Raw genomic sequence first — 21,090 nt, 5'->3', positions numbered from 1 at the left:
TGTAACTGCTCCTGCAGCGCCCGGACAACCCCATGAAGTGCTTCGATCTGTTTATTCGCATCCTGTAATTTGCCGGTGAGGGACTCAACTTTTCGGCACAAGGTACAGGTGAATAACCCTGCCCCCGCTGCTTCTTTGTTTTCGAAGTGCGTTTCGTCGAGGTAGGCCCATCGCCGACACCCGTCGCACTGCACCATCGCATCGTCGTCCTGAGCTTTCTTTGTCGACCGCTTAGCCATTATCAGGGTGGACTGGGACAAGCTGGGGGATACAACGGGAGCTGGCAATAATGCTATCTAGATCTCGCCCTTTGCGACCAGGAGATGGCCAGCGCCACCCAATGTCGCTCAGACGAAGCCGGCGATGATGATGATGATGATAGTGTTAGCTAGTCCCTTTGTAACGGGTGGACACCAGATTGGTGTCCCAGCTAATAATAAAAAAAAAAAAAACCACACACACACACACACAATTGTCTGAAGAGACATCAACATAAGAAGGTCACACGCAGCACTTCACCTGGACACACCCCACAACCGCGCCTACCCTCACCATACACTCACACCCGGCCCAAACTTCATCACAGTTGGCGAACTGCACTCCACCATTCGGCGAGCCTTCTCGTCGTCGCCGCAGTTGCTTTAAGCAATGCTTTGTCAGCGGCCGCGCTGTCTCCGGCGGCGCCGTCCACTGTTGCGGGTGGGGTTGAGGGGAAACCGAGCGCCTGTGGGAGTGTGGCGCCCTCTATGGCCGGCATGGAGAGACGAGGGCAGCGCAAGGCTAAATGCTCCACCGATTCGTCCTCAGTGCCGCACACCCTGCATAGAGTACACGACACAGCAGGATCGAAACGGCGCCGGTAGAGCAAAGTCCGCAAGGCACCAGCCCGCGCCTCAAAAAGGAGGCCGCTGCCTATGCTGTTGTCGTAGGATCGCACCGGGCCGATGCTCTGCTTGTGCTCCCGGTACAGCGCCAATGTGGACTTGGCTTCCATATCCCTGGCCCACCTGACCCCCTCAGCCTCCCCGACTCGCAGCCGCACTTCAGCAGCCCATTTGGATGGAGAGTCAGCCGCCATAGGGTGGGTGAAAAAGCCAAACTTCTTCTCAAGTTGGTAAACTCGCCTGGCCCAGTCCGTCCGAATGCAAGTGGCAGCCAAATACTCGAACACGCGCCTCGCCCAACGCTCCCGTGGCAAGAAGAGCAGTCGGCCGCGAAAGGCCAACTTGCTGGCCGCCTCCCGTGCCTCGAAGGTGGACCAGCCTACGTCGCCCTGGATGGCCTCAATGGCAACCTGGCCATGGCAGCCAAGGGCAATGCGCCCAACCTCATGTTGTCGCCTCTCAAGCCATCCGCGCGTAACAGCCGACAGGCAAACCACAGAGTTGGCGAACGACAGTGCCGGCACGTGCACCAACTTCCAAAGGTCGCGCACCATCAAATAACGGCTGCAGCCCCACAGGCACCGGCGGCGGAGGATACACTGAGCCCGGAGAGCACTCTGGCGTAGCGCCGCTTCGTGCACAGAGTACATGTCCGCCCCGTCGGAGAGGTGTATTCCGAGGTATTTATATGCTGTGCAGGTGGTCAGATGGTGCCCGCCCAGCGTGATCTCGTCCTCGCCCGCGCGCTCACCAGCCAGCCGGACAACCGCCGTTTTCTTAGTGCTGAACCGCAGCCCCAGCACGGAGATTTCAGCGTGGCAGATATCGACGAGCCGCTGAAGGTCCCTCGTCGATTCTGCCATCACGACCAGGTCGTCGGCGAAAGCAAGTCCTGGCAGTCGGCAGCCCTCGTCGACTCCGCTTGTGCTGAGCCGCAGGCGAAATCCCAGGCTTGATGCAAGCAGGGCCCGCTCCACGCTTGACACATACACCAGGTACAAGAGCAGCTAGCGCCACCCAGTGTCTCCAAGGCGAAGCCTGTATCTGGGCGCCTTGACCCCAGGTGGCGGCACACGTCCAGCGTAGCGTAGGCCTACACGCTGTCGATGTCGGGTTCAGCGTTCATTCACTGTATACGAGTACCATTCGGGATTTTCCGGCGGCACACGCTTCACAGAAATGCACACCCAAACGCGGCGTCGCCGACACCTGTTGTCAGACACGACATGTGCTAGCTGCGTCGAGAGTGAAGCGCACGTGGGCGCACGTGCTACGCATGAGCTCCAAGCACGCTCACTGTCGGCCAAGAGCACACAGAGCGCACAGGCCCACGGATCCACACGCACACGAATACATCGCCACTTCACGTATGTGCACAACCCACCTCACAACACATCACACATCACGCTCCGTCATCGCAAAAGCGGCCCCTCGCTCCCATGCATTTCGCGGCGCGGTCGACACACTGCCCAATCATCTAGAGCACTATAGCACTTCCGTCATTCTCCCAAGCGGGGGCGAAAGGAGGAAAGAAAAAGCTGGGAGGAGGACTTCCCCCTCGCGCCTAAATTTTCCCCTCGCACTGACGGCGTCGCCGACTGCGCTGCGTGGCTTGCTTCGTCGCGTGAACCGCTGCAACCGTTACGACTCCGCTCGTTTTGAATTAGAACCGTCGTCTGCGTCGGTCATCTGCGTAGCCTAGCGCTGTGAATTCTCTGCGTGTTGGCTTATCGGCCAAAGTCGCGATTTTTCGTCGGGGTTCTTTTACTCTGTGCATCTCATTCCTGCTGACTCTTCGCCCCTTCGTGAGACGAGAGACTTGTCTGCGTGCACCTCCAGTTCCGTGGATCCATCTCATCTGCTGATTGTGCTGGCCATTACAGTCGGCGATATCCGCTGTGTTTCGTGTTGTTGAACTTGTTACCTTCATGTACTGTGGAGAGACGTGCGTTTCGAAGAAGACGGTTCTTCCAGGAAGGGTAGTGTAAATTTTTAATCATGCATTTTGGTTGTGTATAGCACAGTGACATGTGATTACTTGCATCAAATACCAACCACTAGGTAACTAGAACGCAGGTATTTGCTCATGTTTCTACATTGCTTTGATGGTGTGGAATGCGCAGAATGAATATGTGCATCATTTATTTAATTTCATATCAACTGTACACATGCTGACAGAAGCAGTGCCGGCAAACTGGGTTCTTTTGTAGTGATAAAGCAAGTATGCAAGATTACAATGTTAGCGCAGAACACATAACACTACTGTAAACTGTTAGCTATGTAAAGCGCGTGTGTGTGAGGGATACCTTGTCGCATCTTTTCATTTTCTGTTTCACGTGCCGTTAATAAAAAAGAGAAACGATATCTGCTGTTCTCTGTGCTATTGCTGCGGTCGGGTACGCTTGCTCGCGAGCGCCTGCGCCCTCGAGAGCGCTATGCTTGTGGGTTTTCTTTCCATCACACCGTTCCTGCCGCGCGCCGCGACAGAACGATGATGCGGTAGAAAATCCACGGGCAGAGCGTTTTCCCGGGCGCGGGCGCACGCGAGCGCGCGACCCGCGCTGCTTGGAGCAACCTACCGACACCCCCTTCAGCGCACCGTTTTTTTGGACCAGTCCGCTATACGGCCTCCCCCGTCAAGTCCATTTTTTACGCGCCCCCTCCCGCTGTAATCCTATAATGGGGAGTTTGGCGCTAGCGTCTGTAATTCGTGGCCGCTGGGAGGTATAGGGAGTTTCACACCCCGACGATCAAACGTGACACAGCTGGCGAGAGCAGGCGTCGGACCGCCACCAACGAAATCCGTGAAGTTGCCGCCAGAAGTGTGTGGTGCTCGCGGAATTTTACCGACCCTCCGCCGAACCTTTGTATCGAAACTTTCTGGACTAACGCATCTTTTACGAATTATTTGCTCCTCAATCGCCTGAAAGAGACATTCGAGCTGCCAGGCATCATTTACCGCACCGTGCTGTATCTCAACCCGCTACCCAGCGAAGCACGAAAACAGTTCGTCCTGGCTCTCGTCAAGATAAGTGACCAAATCTGGATCACGAGATGCCGAGCAGACACCCTGTTGACCCTGTCTCCTCGAGGTGGAGAAGATCAGGGAGGAGCTGTGGTTTCCTTCAGCGCGAAAAACGTCACCTCGGCAATAAAACGTTTTACGAAAATGAGGACACCCCATGATTATTGCCAAAGAAGAAAATAGAAAGATATATATCAGCTATTAGAATATCAGGTAGGGGTGTGTGTGTGTCATAGCCGGGACTTCAGCGGCTGCCGCTGCTGTCCGTGCGCCCGTCACGAGGGGTGTTTGGGCATCGAGTACGGAGCTGTATAGGGCAGCCCCCCACCAGCGTGCCTCATTTCAATTCCTGGGGGCACCCCTTCAGTCACTTCTCGATTGTTGTCTCTTCGCCGTCACAGTGAGCACAAAAAGGATACGAAGAAAAATGAAGAGAAAAGATGACAAACTATAACCAGACGTAGTTTCTCCTCCTTGCGGGTTGCGGAGGCAAACAACGTGCCAGAGTTATAGTATACACTCTGGTCTACATAGATAGGCATACCACAGTGAAAGGCCATGTATGAATATTTTAGGCCACCAGGCTTGCTTTATCGTGAACATTGAATATCTGTGTACAGCGCTTTTCTATTCCGTCTCAGTATCGAGGTGTGACCATCGCAGCAGGGATATCGAAACTGCGCGACCCTGCGCCCACTTAACGCTGAATACATGAGCCCGACGCTAGCGGGGTGTCGGGGTGAGCCATATGTCCGTCTGATATCAGCCCATCGATCCGGATTTATGTGAACCTGTTTATGTCGGGCCTAGATCTTGGATACAAATTTCAAAGAACAGCAGTTGTTAACTACGGGCAATGGTTTGCAGCGTGTGTTCCCGCCAAATTACTCCGCCGAACAGTAATAATAATAGAAAAAGCGCAGTATCTATCACACGTTTTTCTGCGGACACCTGAACCGCGTCGCAAAGGAAGGGAGGAAGGTAGAAGTGAAAGTGAAAAAAGAGAAAGAGGCGCCGTAGTGGAGGGCTACGCAGTAATTTCGACCCCCTGATTATCTTTAATGTGCACTGAGATCGCACAGTAAACAACCAGTTTATGATATTTGAGCGAAGCTCCACTTCTCGTATTCGGAGCTTGGGCCGAATCCACGAAAGAGTTCGCTTTGGAGCGCGTTCACTTTCTCTTTCGCTGCCTCGCACCATTGGCCATGTGTCGCCACCACTAAGGGTGAGGTCAAATAAAGGAGGCGGGACCACAGGCTTTGTAGACGTCACGAGACATGCCAATCAACTGAAAGCGAACTCATTCGGTTGCTGTGTGCGGAACTGTAGAACTGGCGTTCGCTTCAGCTATACTTCAGCTGTGAGAAACATGTCGATCCCTCCCGTCTCCTCTTTTTTGTTGTTCGCGGTGCTCAGTGAATGTGACCGGCGGCTTCGGTGGTCACCCGTGCATGATAATCATTTCGATATGCCTGGCGATGCTTTCCATAGACACTTCAGGCTTTCGAAGAGCTAAAAGCGCCCCTTGGCCGAACGAGGACAAGCACACAAGGGAGCGGGAACTACTGTGCGCGCTGCGAGAAACTTTGGAACCTTTCCAAATTAATTGTGCGCTTATTTTATAAGATCTAAATAATAAGTTTTCTAAATGCATTCAATTAGAGCTTAAAACGTGCTGAAGGTCGCATATATGGTCCCTTAAAAATACAAGAAACCGAAATGGAACCGCCCATCAAAGCCGATTGGCTGTTGTCTGCCGCCTTGTTCTCCCACAATTTGCGTTGCCCCTTTCTCCCTCATGCCTACGCCAAACTGACGCCACGGCAAAGTGAACCATTTCGTGGATTCGGCCCCTGAAGTTCAACTCTAGAAATGACAGCGCGGTTCTGGCGTCTACGAAGAAAGTGTGACAGCTACTACACCTTTCCCTCCGATAATCAACTTCATTAAAGGTCTCTTGAAGGTCAATCCAGGTTTGGAAACAACCTCTACATTGCGGTTTATGTGTCCACGGAGAGAGTTGACAAATACTTCCCCTTTCCAATTCCCATAAACCATTCCGTTACAGGTCATTTTCCACTTCTTGCATGCAGCGTTGAAGGTGAAATCAGTCCTGGAAAGGACCCATACGTCATGGTTAAGGTGTCCGCGAAGAAAGTGTGAACGATATTGCGATTTTCCTTCCTATAAACAGTTCCTCTGGAGGCCATTTCCAAGCCTGATTCGACCTTGAGCTCTGCGCTTGGAAATGACCTCCACGGAATGGTTTATAGGATGGAAAGACGCAGTATCTATATCTCAGTGGACACCTGAACCGCGCGGTAATGGAAGGGAGAAAGGCCGGAGTGAAACCAGAAAGAGAGAGAGAGGTGCCGTGGTGGAGGGCTGTGGAGTAATTTCGACCACCTAGCTTACATTGTACAGCACACGGATGCCCCTCCGTTTCGCCTCCATCAAAATACAGCCGCCGGTGGTCAGGTACATTCGAACCCGGGTCTCAGATTCAGTAGTCGAGCGTCTAACCACTGAGCTACCGCTGCGGGGCATGCGGCATACTCTGTCACACCTTTGGAGCGAAGCTCCATTTCTCGCATGCAAAGCTGAATGTTGAATCAGGCTTGGAAAAAAATTCCGAGAGCACTGCAGAATCCGCTATGGAGAAATGCTAATGCCTGAGCGTTGCTGCTGCACACGGTATATTGCGCGCCCCTTTTGGAGATTTCACACTGCGGAACTAATGATGGCAGCTGCGTCGTTGACGACATTGTGTAGCACACTGCGCAGTAATCCCCACGTGGCGTAATGTTACAATACACGAGGCCACCGCGACGTTTTTTGTGCCGGCGCGCCTCCTCGCCCAACGTGCCCAGACATGCTGCGCCGCCGACTCTCCAAGACGTTGCTAGGGGCGCGCCATGAAGGCGCCTGTGGCGATCACCATGGCAACGTCGCTGAGGTGACGTCACTACATACCCGTCTCCATTTATGCTTTTGCTTGATCCTCTTATCGCTCTTTTGTATAATTACATTTTCTGTCAGCTGACACTCATTAATCACTTTTTGATCGATGTCGACCATTTATTACCACTTTTTCACTCTGACGTCGAAACATACGTCAATTTTCCGCTTGCGCGACGTCACGCCTGTTTAGACGTTGACATTAGATCATTCGGCTATTTTGACGTCTAATTGGCTTTTTGACTCATCATCATCATCATCAGCCTGACTATACCCACTGCAATGCGAAGGCCTCTCCCATATTTCTCCACTTAACCCAGTTCTGTGCTAGCTGCATCCACTTGACCCCTGCGAACTTCTTAACCTCATCCGCCCACCTAACTTCCTGCCGCCCCCTGCTACGCTTTCCTTCCCTTGGAATCCAATTTGTTACCCTAAGCGACCATCGGTTATCCTCTCATCGCACTACATGTCCTGCCCATGCCCATTTCTTCTTAATTTCCACTAGAATGTCGGTAACTTGAGTTACTTCTCTGACCCACTCTGCACGCTTCCTATCTCTTAATGTTACCCCTACCATTTTATGCGAAGCATATTGCTAGAGGTAAACCACAGCCCTTCGTGACGGTTACGCGCCGTGCAAAGAATGTGGAATGCTTCGTCACACCACGTGATACGCTGACGTCACGACAGAGGAGAGACGGGGGTCCAGCTCGCGCCGTCGGCTGCGGTTGCACGCCATGCGGACCACGTGGTATGGTGACGTCACACCACGTGATAAGCTGACGTCACGACAGAGGAGAGACGGAGGACCGGCTCGCGCCGTCGGCTGCGGTTGCACGCTGTGCGGACCACGTGGTATAGCGCAGGTTTATATATAAAGGGGAGACGATTGCGCTCGCCTCCAGTAGACCCTCACAAATGGTGGCGATGCCTCCAGGGAGTGCAGCCGAGCGGTGGAATGAAAAGCGAAGGCTGCGGCGTGCTGCAGAGAGCCCAGAAGAGCGGGGAGAACGTTTGGCCAAGGAGCGTGCTCGGCATGCGGCTCGGCGACAACGATGCTCCACTGATACGAGCAACGTAAAAGCACGTGTAACCATGGAAAGCCGAGTATAGCAATCAATATGCTTCGCATCTTACCAGGCTTAACCAAGCTAAGCCTCAGCCATTTTTTCGTTCCATAGCCCTCTGCGTTGTCCTCAACTTAAGTAGAACTCTCTCGGTTAGCCTCCACGTTTCAGCCCCATAGGTGAGTACAGGTAAGATGCAACTGTTATATATTTTCCTCTTTAGCGATACCGGTAAGCTGCTAATCATAATCTGTGAGCTTGCCAAATGCGCTCCATCCCAATCTTATTCTTCTTGTGTGGTTTCTACTTGGACATAGGCCACGAACCACCGCGGGTTCGAGCGTCGCGCGAGCCGAAGCCCCGATCAGCCGTCACCACGCGCACACTGAAACACTGCAGCGCGCACTCAACCTCCATCGGGAGGAGAGCACTTCGCTGCAAGGACACAAACCTCCGAGTTCACAAAGGAGACGTTTATTGAAACGCCATCCTCCAGCGGCACACACACACATACGCACACACATACACATATTTACAAACGCACATACGCACACATATACACATATTTACAAACGCACATACACACACATACGCAGTCACCGCGTCAAGGGAGCGCGCGAGGAGCTAGGCTCCCCTGCGCGCACGAAGTGACACGGAGTGCGCGCCGCAAGCACGCAAGGGCGTGCTGTGATCTCTCTCGCAGTGACCAAAGGGTTCCTTTGAGAGAGTGTGGGCAACCACCGCAAGGTACGCCTGTCGCGGATCGTTGGATCACCATCGACAGGCTCGAGCTTCGCTCTCAGGTAAGACCCGGAGCAGACGAACTCGAGTACACACTGGTCTGCGCGGACAAAGGCCGGCAGACAAAAACAGTAGCGTACGCACCTTGCGATGTCTCGGAGGAGTTTCCCTCTCTGAGCTCCGCTCGGACAGTCGCGCGAGCGCGGCTGTCGAAGCGGTGCCGTGTTCCCGCCAAAAGGCGCCAATGAGAACAGTCACTGGGACGCCAGGGCGGAGCTGTGGCCCGAACGACAGTGACAAGTCGCTCGAGCCCCTCTCCGCCGCCTCAGGCGGGAGAAAGGGAACGGGGAGAATAACTGGGAAGCGGGCGGCGGCCGCGCAAAGGGCAGCCGCAGCAAGCCCGAATCCCACATCCTCCTCTCCTTAATTGCCCTCCTACCCATCAGTGAAAGCACGCGGCAGGTCCCCAGCATGAGGAAAAGAATGCTATCCTCACGCAACAAGTCAACTACACTTCAGTTCCAGCAAGAAAGATCTCGAAAAGACAGACACTCAAGAAAGACAAACATTAGCAAGGCGCACAAAAAAAAAATGAACAAGATGACATGAAGAATAATGTACAAAGTTCCGGAGGCTAAGTAACAACGACTATGTACAGAACAGAATCATGTACAGAACACAACTATGTACAGAACAACTATGTACAAACACCACTATGTACAAACACAACTATGTACAAACACAACTATGTAGAGAAGTTCAAAGTTCGTCGGTGCAGCTCTGGGAGCCTGCGGTGACTCACCGCTCGTTGACTTCTGGGTGGCCAACGTTCATCCTTGGCTGCAAAAGATCTCGGTCGGTGGTGGTGCAGGTTAGGTGCAGGAGCAGCGAACACGCCGAAGGGGCCCCAGGCGTTGAAAGTCCGTGACTCCGTGGCGATCCAAGGCGCACATGGGAAGACCGCGCGGGGCTTCCTTTCCACCGCGCTCCGCACACGCCGGCAAACACACATGGCGCGACGTCGTCGCCTCCACGCCCAGGCACGCACACGCACAGCCACTCACACACCAAAGGGTGATGCCGACCTTCCGCGGCGAACCTGTCCCGAGCACCTTCGCAACCACGGCGGCCTTGGGTGAAAGGGGCATCGTCCATGCTCCCCGTCCCCAAACGGCCCCAACTTCATTTCCACACACACCGAAAAGCCGCGCGTCGGGACTGCTAATGAGCAACCCTCGCGATTTCAAGAAGAAAGAGGAGAGAAGACGCGCTGTACAAAAGAAGGCACTCACTGTACAATATTTACAAGATAGGAAGCAATAACAAAAACAGAAGAAAGCGAAAATGTGAAGAGACACAAAAACAAAATAAAATACAAAGGCTGGAACTGAGCGAGCTAGAAAAGGTAGAGACCAACCTTGCTTCCGGGTAGGGTTGAACGAGCAAGCTCGCTCGGTGAAGCGGTATGCCTTCGGTTGCGGAAAAGGCCCGCCGTCCGGCATCAATCACACAGGTGAACGTCGCCTCACCTTGTACCGGTGCGGGGCACGGCTGCGTTCCACTGCATCGGGTGTGCCTTGGCACTTGCCTGTGGTGACAATGGGCACCAGCGCAAGCTCGTCAGACCGTTACGCATAGGCCTCCAGGTCTGCAACGTAGGCACGGCTGGCTTTCCCCATAGGGGGATTCTCCAGCAATGAGCCCCTGCTTGTTACTGGGGAAATGCCCCATGAAATCGCAGGTGGCCATCTGCCACGGACGCACACTGTCAGTTGGTTTCGTCATGCCCGGTGGCTTGCCACCCCTTGACTTCTCCATTTGACAGACATGGCAGGAACGGCAAAAGCGGAAAATGTCGCGCTTCATGCCGGCTGCAGTCACCGATTGACTCGGTTTCTTGAAACCTTGGAGCCACTCAGATGACCAGCCAATGGTTTGTCGTGAGAGAACGCAATAGAGCGCCGCTCAGACATTGGGGAATAGCCACTTCAAATGGTTCATGGACTCATCATCCGTGGCTATGTATTTCAGCGCGAGCCCGTCATGGCCCAGCAAACATGAATCCCCGGGGCACGCCGCGACACACGCTGGCTCGTGCCCCCCTGCGCCCGCTCAATACAAGTAGCGTAACGGCGTTGCGCCCGCTGCAATACAAGCAGCGTAACGGCGCTTCGTCTCCCAGAGACCGTCGCTGACATCGCGACAAAACGGGTCATTTTTCTGGACCGTCGTAGCTCTTCGTGGCTGAAAACGATCCCAGTCATCCCAAGGGAGAGCCTGGTTTCGTCCCCCCGCAGGTTCGCAGCAAAACTTCCGCTGGCATCGGCGTCTCAGATGTGCTCACAAAGAGCTTTCACCCTCGCCTGCTTTGCGAAGCGCTGCTTACCCGGATAGCGGAATGGGGAACCCGTCTGCGGGCGTCCCCTCCGTGCCGCTCTGCGGCTCGTCCGCTGTTTCGCCCCCTTCGCCCGCCGTCCGTAAAGACGCCGCCGCGGGCGAGTGGGGCACGGGATAGCGCGTCAGCTACCACGTTCGTTCTCCCCTGTAGATACTGCACCGAAAAGTCGAAATGCTGTACCAAGAGAGAATGGCGCGCCAGCCGGCTCGCAAGTTCAAGGAGCCGCATCAGCCAACTGAGCGCGCTTTCGGTCCGGTTTCCAGAGGGAGCCCGGCCGACGCCTCGCCGTTCCCCGAACAGAAATGACTGCAAGCGGGGTACGGGTGCTGTTGTGCGGAGATGCCGGCAGCGGCGGCGTCGCGCACATTGCTTCCGCAACGGCGTAAAGCTGAAACAGCGGAGGCATATGGTCAACGGTCGCACCGCAAGGGGGTCCGAAGAACCATGTAGCGTGTTTCAGTGCCTTTGCCGAGTGCCGCGCCGGGGGCGGCAGGCATGGCGCATGAGCTTGATCGTCAAGGCGACCGGCTCGGCCGATGTGCTGTCCAACGACTCATGGAGCCAGGGACAATTCACGTTGGGCGCCAGTTGTGGTTTCTACTTGGACATAGGCCACGAACCACCGCGGGTTCGAGCGTCGCGCGAGCCGAAGCCCCGATCAGCCGTCACCACGCGCACACTGAAACACTGCAGCGCGCACTCAACCTCCATCGGGAGGAGAGCACTTCGCTGCAAGGACACAAACCTCCGAGTTCACAAAGGAGACGTTTATTGAAACGCCATCCTCCAGCGGCACACACACACATACGCACACACATACACATATTTACAAACGCACATACGCACACATATACACATATTTACAAACGCACATACACACACATACGCAGTCACCGCGTCAAGGGAGCGCGCGAGGAGCTAGGCTCCCCTGCGCGCACGAAGTGACACGGAGTGCGCGCCGCAAGCACGCAAGGGCGTGCTGTGACCTCTCTCAGTGACCAAAGGGTTCCTTTGAGAGAGTGTGGGCAACCACCGCAAGGTACGCCTGTCGCGGATCGTTGGATCACCATCGACAGGCTCGAGCTTCGCTCTCAGGTAAGACCCGGAGCAGACGAACTCGAGTACACACTGGTCTGCGCGGACAAAGGCCGGCAGACAAAAACAGTAGCGTACGCACCTTGCGATGTCTCGGAGGAGTCTCCCTCTCTGAGCTCCGCTCGGACAGTCGCGCGAGCGCGGCTGTCGAGGCGGTGCCGTGTTCCCGCCAAAAGGCGCCAATGAGAACAGTCACTGGGACGCCAGGGCGGAGCTGTGGCCCGAACGACAGTGACAAGTCGCTCGAGCCCCTCTCCGCCGCCTCAGGCGGGAGAAAGGGAACGGGGAGAACAACTGGGAAGCGGGCGGCGGCCGCGCAAAGGGCAGCCGCAGCAAGCCCGAATCCCACACGTGTTATTTCCTTTTCATGGTCCGGATCTGCGGTTACTACCTGTCCTAAGTAGACACATTCGCCTACTACTTCCAGTACTTTGCTATCTAATGTAAACTGCTGTTCTTTCCCGAGGCTGTTGAATATTACCTTAGTCTTCTGCATATTGATCTTCAAGCCTACCTTTCTACTTTTCCTGTCTAGGTCACCAATCATCATTTGCAGTTAATCCCCCGAGTTGCTTAGCAAGGCAATGTCATCAGCAAATCGCAGATTACTGAGGTATTCTCCATCTACCCTTATCCCTAACTGCTCCCATTCAAAGTCTCTGAATACTTCCTCTAAGCAAGCTGTGAATAGTACTGAGGAGATTGTGTCTCCTTGCCTAACACCTTTCTTTATGGGAATTTTGGTACTTTCTTTATGCAGAACGATGGTTGCTGTGCAGTCACTATATATATCTTCCAGCACTTTCACGTACGGCTCGTCTACCCCCTGATTTCGCAATGCCTGTATCACCGCCGAGGTTTGAATTGAGTCAAATGCTTTTTCGTAATCAATGAATGCTATGTATAAGGGCTGGTTATATTCCGAGCATTTTTCTATCACCTGGTTGATGATATGGGTATGATCGATAGTAGAGTACCGTTTCCGAAAACCTGCTTGATCTTTTGCTTGATTGCAGACCGAAGGTTGTCCTGATTCTATTAGCGATTACATTAGTAAATACCTTATACGTAACAGACAGTAAGCTGATTGGTCTGTAATTTTTAAGGTCCTTAGAGTCCCCTTTCTTATGAATGAGGGTAATGTTTGCATTCTTCCATGGTTCCGGTACCGTCGAAGACCCCAGGCACTGCGTATATAGGGTGGCCAGTTTTTCTAACACGATATCCCCCCCCCCCCCCCCCGTCCATCAGCAAATCTGTAGTTATCTGATCCTCTCCAGCTGATTTCCCCCTTTTCATAGTTTCTAATGCTTTCTTGACCTCGTCCTTCGTCACTGGTGGAACGTCTGACTTTTTCTCTACCGCCAATCTCGTTACGGTCCTGACTTCTTTGGCTACTGTAGAAATCTGTTTAGAACTGCTCGGCTACTTTGACTATCTTGTCCATATTCGTGATGACGTTTGCCCGCCTTATCCCTTATCGCATACATCTGGTTTTTGCCTATGCCCAATTTCTTTTTTACCGCTTTAAGGCTTCCCCCGTTCTTTACAGCATGCTCAATTTTCTCCATGTTATACTTCCTTATATCGGCCACCTTGCGCTTATTGATTAGCTTTGATATCTCGGACAATTCAATCTGGTGTGTTGGATTGGAAGCTTTCATACTCTGGCGTTTCTTAATCAAATCTTTCGTCTCCTTAGACAGCTTACCGGTATCCTCTCTAACTATCCTACCGCCTACTTATATTGCACATTCAGTAATGATATCTCTGAAATTATTATTCATTGCTTCTAGGGTAATGTCGCCACCCTCGTTTAGAGCTGAATATCTATTCTGTAGCGAGATCCTGAACTTTCTGCCCTCACCCTCACCGCTAATTCGTTGACGGGTTTCTTTCTTACTATAATCTGTTGCATTCCTTCTTCAGATTTAGGCTAATTCGGGACCTCACCATCCTGTGGTCACTGCATCGCACTTTCCCGATTACCTCTACATCTTGCATAATGGCGGGGGTTGAACACATTATGAAGTCAATTTCATTTTTAGTCTCCCCGTTAGGACTTTTCCATGTCCATTCCCGGTTCTTCCGTTTGCTGAAGAAGGTATTCATGATTCTTAAGTTATTGCGCTCTGCAAACTCAACTAGTAACTCCCCCTGCTATACCTAGAACCAATGCCATAGTCACCTACTGCGTGGTCTCCTGCCTGCTTTTTCCCTACCGCATTGAAATCGCCCATTAGTACAGTATACTGCGTCTTTACTTTTCGCATTGCCGATTCTACATCTTCGTAGAAGCTTTCAAACGCCTGGTCATCATAACTACATGTAGGTGCATAGGCCTGTACAACCTTCAGTTTATATCGCTTATTAAGCCTAATTACGATGCCTGCCACCCTCTCATTAATACTATAAAATTCATCTATATATAATACCCCTGTCAAGAGCGCAAAATAAAGTGCACTCTACCGCTGCTAAACAGCGTAACATAAGTGCACTTGCCAAAGTGTGCACTCAGGTCGGAGTGCGTTCACAAAACAGGCTAGTTTCGTACCAACGAGTGCTTATGCGAGTGCACTTTGCTTTCCCGTTTAGCACTGCGTAGCGTAAAGTCTCTTTCAAGCTGCGAAGTGCACTCCGCGGAAGTGCGACCCGCTATATACTTATTGACAAGGAAACCTATCCTAGTTGTCCCTCTCTGGTAAACCTGGGTAAACCTCGATAACACAGCACATGCTCATCCTTCAGTACAGTATATGCCTCATTCAGCCTCCTAACCTCACTAAGCCCTATGATATCCCATTTCATACCCTCTAGTTCCTCAAACAGTACTGCTAAACTAGCTTCCCTAGCTAGGGTTCTAGCGTTAAACGTTGCCAGGGTCAGTTTCCAATGGCGGCCTGTCCAGCTTTCTTGACCTCGTCCTTCGTCGCTGGTGCAACGTCTGACTGTTTTTCTCTACCGCCAATCTCGTTCTGGTGACCAACTCCTGTTCTGGTGAGGGAGTGCGTTGCCGGAGGTGTTCACCGGCATCAGGTCGCACCCCAAGCCTGTTTATGCAATTCCGTCGACACGTGGATTTTTTTTTTTTTCATCCGGTGGAGAATTGCGCGGCACCAGGATTTGAGCCCCGGTCCTCTTGCATGCGAGGCGAATGTTCTACCGCTACGCCACCGCTGCACTTTTTTTTTCTTTATTGCCGGTCATCACCATGCACAAAACAAAACCAACAAAACCACGCTACAAACAAAATGCTCACAGCAGAGCGGTTACCACAAGCATGACACTGTTAATACAGAAGCCGGCAGGGTCATACGAGTTGCCTTTGTCAAGTTGAAATTCCTTCAGCTCGCATAGTGATTCGACTCTTGAAATTCAGTCTGGCACAGTGGTCTTCAGTTTGTGCATTTCAACCAATGCGTGTATACTCTCGCGAAAGTAGAGCCTTGCAGGGCGGGCGTCAGGGTCACAGTGAAAACCCGCCATTCTGGACCGCCATAGACTGTGCAGGCCTATTAGCATAACCGTATCAAGTGGAATCCCATCATTATTTTCAGTTGGCAGGAATCTGATCCCGTATGAGTCTAATGGTAATTCTTTTTTAAAAGTTCGTTGCAGCACATCCCAAAAATAGACGCCCTCCCAACAGTACAGAAATACATGGTCTATTGTATCTGGCTGTTTACATATTAAGCAAAGTGAACCCCATGGCAGATAAAAGCCCTTGCTTTCAAAAAACGTTTGTAGCGATAATGTTCCTGTATGCAACTTAAAGAAAAACGTCTTACCCAGGAGAAACTGGCATTCTTTTGACACGCTTCAGTACGTCTTGACCTAGACGGCCGCTATACAAGGCTCTGTACACAGAAACAGAGAAGTCGTCACAAACAGCTTTATACAGGTTCTTCTTTTTCACTGAACTTAAGTATTCTGTCGAGAAGCGAGCTGGCAGAATTCGAACACTGCTGACAACCTCTTTGAAAAAACTAGAAAGACGCCCTGGCATGCTTTCCGTGGCAACAACGGAATTGGGCAACGCCCGCGCGAGCCTCACTTGGCACACAGTGCGCAAAAAGGGGTCGGTAACGTCGCGAAAGAAAATAAATCTGTTTACAAGCTGGCGCACGAATAAGTGAGCAAGCCCGAGACCTCCGTCTTTAATTGGCCGGAACAGGTTATCCCGACTACATCTTTCCCAGCTTGATGCCCCTACAAACACAGCAAAGAATCGGTGTAGCTTTTGAACACTCAACCTAGAACAATGAAGTGCTTGCATGACGTACCACACCTTGGCAACAAAAAATAGATTACACACAGTGGCTCGTGCAAAGATAGACAGCGGCACTCCTTCCCACTTGTCAGCCTTCTCCCGTACTTCCTGAACTTCGGCGCGCCAAAATGGCTTGCTCTCTTCATAGAATTCTAGAGGTACGCCCAAATACTTCACGGGTGTTGTAACCCATGTAACGTTGGCTAAAAAGTCAGGCGTTGATGTCCACGCCCCGTGCCAGAAGCCAAGACACTTTCCCCAGTTTACTGGACTTCCTGTGGTCGCACTAAAATCTTTCACAACTTCAACTGCGGCCCGAATACTTCTTTGTTCGCACAAAACACTGCTACATCATCAGCGTACGCCAAAAGTTTGACCTCAGACATGTACAGTTGAAAGCCCTGAACAGATGGATTTTGCATAATAGACATGCATAAAGTTTCGATATAAATGCAGAATAGAAGAGGGCTGAGGGGACAACCCTGACGTACCGAACGCCGCACATTTATAGGTTCCACTATTACTTTATTAACAATCAATCGCGTTGTGCAGTTTCGGTACGCCAGGGCTACACCCTCTCTGATAATGGAACCAACATTGATATAATCCAATATTACAAGCAATGCATCATGTGGAACACAGTCAAACGCCTCTTCTAGGTCCAGCTGAAGAAGCGCGACCCTCGCGCAAGCAACGCCACCGCTGCACCCCCAATCGATATAATCGTTGATTACTTCCCCATAATTTAGCAAAAGCTCCTCGTTACTCATCGGGACGCCTCATGGCTGCGCAGAAGTAGTGCTCGAGCTAGCTAATGGACCCCTTCGTTGCCAGAGACGGCTGAGTGCGCAGGTGTCCAGATTATCTCAATTTTCCTGTTCAGTGGTTGATCTTTGTCGCCTCCGGCGAGATCCTTCTTTTTCAAAAATTTTGAATGGCAGCCTTACTGTCAATTATGATGAATCCTACTTTTGTGCGCAAGATAAAGCGATCGCAATACGTGCAGTTGGCACAGGCGGTTAGTCTCTCAAATAGACACATAGCGCGACTAATCATCATCATCATCATCATCATCATCATCATTATCAGCCTGATTATACCCACTGCAGGGTGAATGCCTCTTCCATATTTCTCCACTTACCCCGGTTCTGTGCTTGCTGCATCCACTTCACCCCTGCGAACTTCTTAATCTCATCCGCCCACCTAACTTTCTGCCGCCCCCTGCTACGCCTTCCTTCCCTTGGAATCCAGTTTGTTACCCTCAGCGACCATCGGTTATCCTCTCTTCACACTACATGTCCTGCCCATGTCCATTTCTTCCTTCTTAATTTACACTAGTAGGGTGCAGCGGTGGCGTAGCGGTACAATAAAGAAAAAAAAAAAGCGGTGGCGTAGCGGTAGAACATCCGCCTCGCATGCAAGAGGACCGGAGTTCAAATCCCGGTGCCGCGCAATTCTCCACCGGATGAAAAAAAAAAAAAAAAAAAAAAAAAAAATCCGCGTGTCGAACCGCGCATAAACAGGTTTGGGGTGCGACCTGATGCCGGTGAACACCTCCGGCAACGCACTCACCAGAACAGGAGTTGGCCACCCTGGCGCAGTAATTGGTCGCAACCTCTCATGATAAGCTCCACAAAAACTGGCGCGACTAATACGGACAGAATAATTCTTGTGAAAGTCCGAACAAACAAACCCGGAGAAAGGATTGAGAAAGAAAGTGAACATATAGAGGGAGATAAGGAACGCCCTAATAGCTAATAGCCCCCCCCCCCCCCCCCCCGAAAAAATAAATGCATCCGGAGTTTTAAAGGACGCGGCTGTGAGTCTGAGGCATTAAAGGTTTTCGCCTTAATATTCACTGGGGTATCCGCTACGCTTGTAGCAGAAAACGAGAACGACTCACAAAATTGCGCTAAACTACAGCAACCAAACTATAGCGTTGACTTGCGCGAACGCTTTTCCTCGAGATTTCGTTGGGTGGGTCGGACGACGAAGAAGTGGCTCGTGTCCGCGAGGATGTTGCAGGGATGAACGGAGAAGAAGAAGAGTGCAGTTTAACGCTGAGCAAGCCAACCGCCGTCGTAGAGCCTCTGCCAGCCGCAATATGGTGACGACGCCAGTGTTAGCGTATCTATAGCGTTGAGCGTAGCCGCCCGGGTGCGGCCCCTGATACCCCGGGAGGTGATAGACATGTACCATTCCTGCACCACTGCTGCCACTGCCGAGCCCCAGATCTGGGTTGGCGAAGGTGAAGCGTTCACCTTCGACCATGTCTTTGACTGCGCCTCTAAACAAGACACCATCTACAGTACGTGTGTGCGACCACTTATCGAGGGGTGTCTCGAAGGTTACAACGCCACAGTGCTTGCCTACGGCCAGACAGGCTCAGGCAAGACATACACAATGGGAACTGGTTATGACCTCCACGCGGATGCCCACAAGCAGGGCATCATCCTACGAGCTGTGAAGCACGTCTTCCAGGGCATCGCTAGTCGGCAACAGGAGGCGCCAGACCAGAGGAAGCCACTGCCCGATTTCAGTGTCAGCGTACAGTTTATTGAGCTGTACAACGAAGAGATTTTCGACCTGCTGAACTCCGGCAAAGCTGTACATGAACCGATTAGGAGATCTGTGAAAATCCACGAAGATGCAAAGGGCGGGATCTACACTGTTGGCGTGGCGGCAAAGGCTGTGCAGAATGTAGAACAGGTTATGAAGTGTCTTGCATGAAGCGGGAGCTCTGTCACGAACAGCGGCTAGCACCCAAATGAATGTGCAATCGTCCAGGTCACACGCAATCTTCACCCTGCACATCAAGCAGCGGCGACTTCTCCAGCTGAATGTGGATGGTATTAACAACGATGAAGACAGCACCGTCGACGAGGCCAATGGGGAAGAAGGGTCATCCACGAGCGAATTTGAAACGCTAACTGCCAAGTTCCACTTTGTCGACTTAGCTGTATCTGAGAGGCTAAAGCGCATGGGTGCTACTGGGGACAGGGCCAAGGAAGCCATCTCCATAAACTGTGGCCTCCTTGCACTCGGTAATGTCATCTCAGCTCTGGGTGACACATCGAGGAGGGTGTCACATGTTCCATATCGCGACTCCAAGCTCACTAGGCTACTAAAGGATTCCCTAGGCGGGAACAGCCGTACCCTGATGATTGCCTGCGTCTCCCCATGTGACAGATTTCATGGAGACGCTAAACACCCTCAAGTATGCCAATCGAGCCAAGAACATATAATTAACTAAAGACTCCACTTCGACCACACGATTTCCATGGCAAGATTCTTTGGTCTTCTTTCGCATACAACTGTTCTTTTTCGTCTAAATCTATTTCACCGCAATCGTGATGACAAACTCTGGGGACAAGCTCCTTCGAACATACCAAATTGACATTGCATACCATACCACAGCTGAGGGCTTCGCAGTCATCGCAGCAGCGCCGACCGTCGCTCCAACTGCTCGCTCTGCCAGTTGTGCCACGTGGTCACGCAGTGACTCGTCAGGTACGTGGTACTCGCCACAGAGAGGAGGATGAGGGTAGCGGCATCCCAGCAAATGTACGCGTCAGCGCTAGTACCGGTGCGGAGGAAAGGGTTTCCGCACTAAGCATGCGCGTGCCGCAGTGGAGAGCTGACCGAGGGGAGCGGGAAAGCGTCTGCCGGCATCGCATGCACAGGGCCGTAGCAGGGCATGAAAGTGGGCTCTGCATAGAACGGCGGTGAACTTTGGTGCGTTCAACAGAACGCTGGTTCTGTCCAATGCAATGCTCGGTCGCCCACAGCCAAAATTTTCGCTCCGTATTCGGTTTAGCAGCGTTGAACCCCTCTATTTTTTTACTATGCCAAACAAACCACTGGTAACGGAATTCTGGATTTTGTTGGTTGGATTTTTATTTCCATCGGAATAGGGCGTCCTCTTCCCCGCCCCCGGCACGCAGGCTGGAGAAAACGGGAAGTCGTGCGCCAGGTAGCCCTTGGCTTGTTGCAGCTTCTTCAGCCAGATGGGCGGTGCTTCGGGTCCGCGCTTCGCAGCAGGGTATCCCAGGCTTCTCTACTTGTTATAATTTTTGGTGGTTTTCATTTTATTTAGGGACTGTGGTAACTTTAGTCCTTCTTTTAGGGTGATGCTGTTTAGCTGTTACGGCGCGGTTCAGGTGTCCACAGAACAAGTGCGACAGATATTGGGCCTGAATTCCTTTCCTGTGAACCAACAGAATTGATTGTGTACTCTGTGCGGTGTCAGTGCACGTTACAGAAACTCAGGGGGTCGAAATTAATCTGCAATGATGATGATGATGCCCTTCACAACGGCATCTCTACCATTTTCTTTAGCTCCCGCCTCCTCTCCTCCCTTACAAAGCGGTTCAGGTGTCCACCAGAGTAATGTGCAGACATTGCTCCTTTCCTTTCTTATAAACAAATAATAATTAATAATAATAATACTAATAATAATTGGGTCACAGGAAAGGCGCAGTATTTGTCACACTTGTTCTGTGGACACCTGAACCCGGTAACGCACAAAGCAAGAAAAACATCCTAAATCGCGTACGCGCACAGACTTCACGCGGTCCAACCAAACAACACTAGTGGAAGCATAAACGAACTCAGACGACAGCGTCTACTCTCTGCGCCTCATTGCC

At 52.0% G+C, this 21,090-nt stretch overlaps 1 pseudogene; it reads left to right on the top strand.

Moving 5' to 3' along the window:
- Positions 1 to 6,784: 6,784 nt before the first annotated feature.
- LOC146205854 (kinesin-like protein KIF21B) lies at positions 6,785 to 19,689 on the top strand (annotated as a pseudogene).
- The last annotated feature ends 1,401 nt before the right edge of the window (positions 19,690 to 21,090 follow it).

This window comes from Amblyomma maculatum, chromosome 1 (assembly GCF_055883805.1).
Source record: "Amblyomma maculatum isolate TAMU_Amacu chromosome 1, ASM5588380v1, whole genome shotgun sequence".
NCBI classification, from domain to species: Eukaryota; Metazoa; Arthropoda; class Arachnida; order Ixodida; family Ixodidae; genus Amblyomma; species Amblyomma maculatum.
The sequence above is the reverse complement of the archived record's forward strand: the minus strand, read 5'-3'. Positions and strand labels throughout refer to the sequence as shown.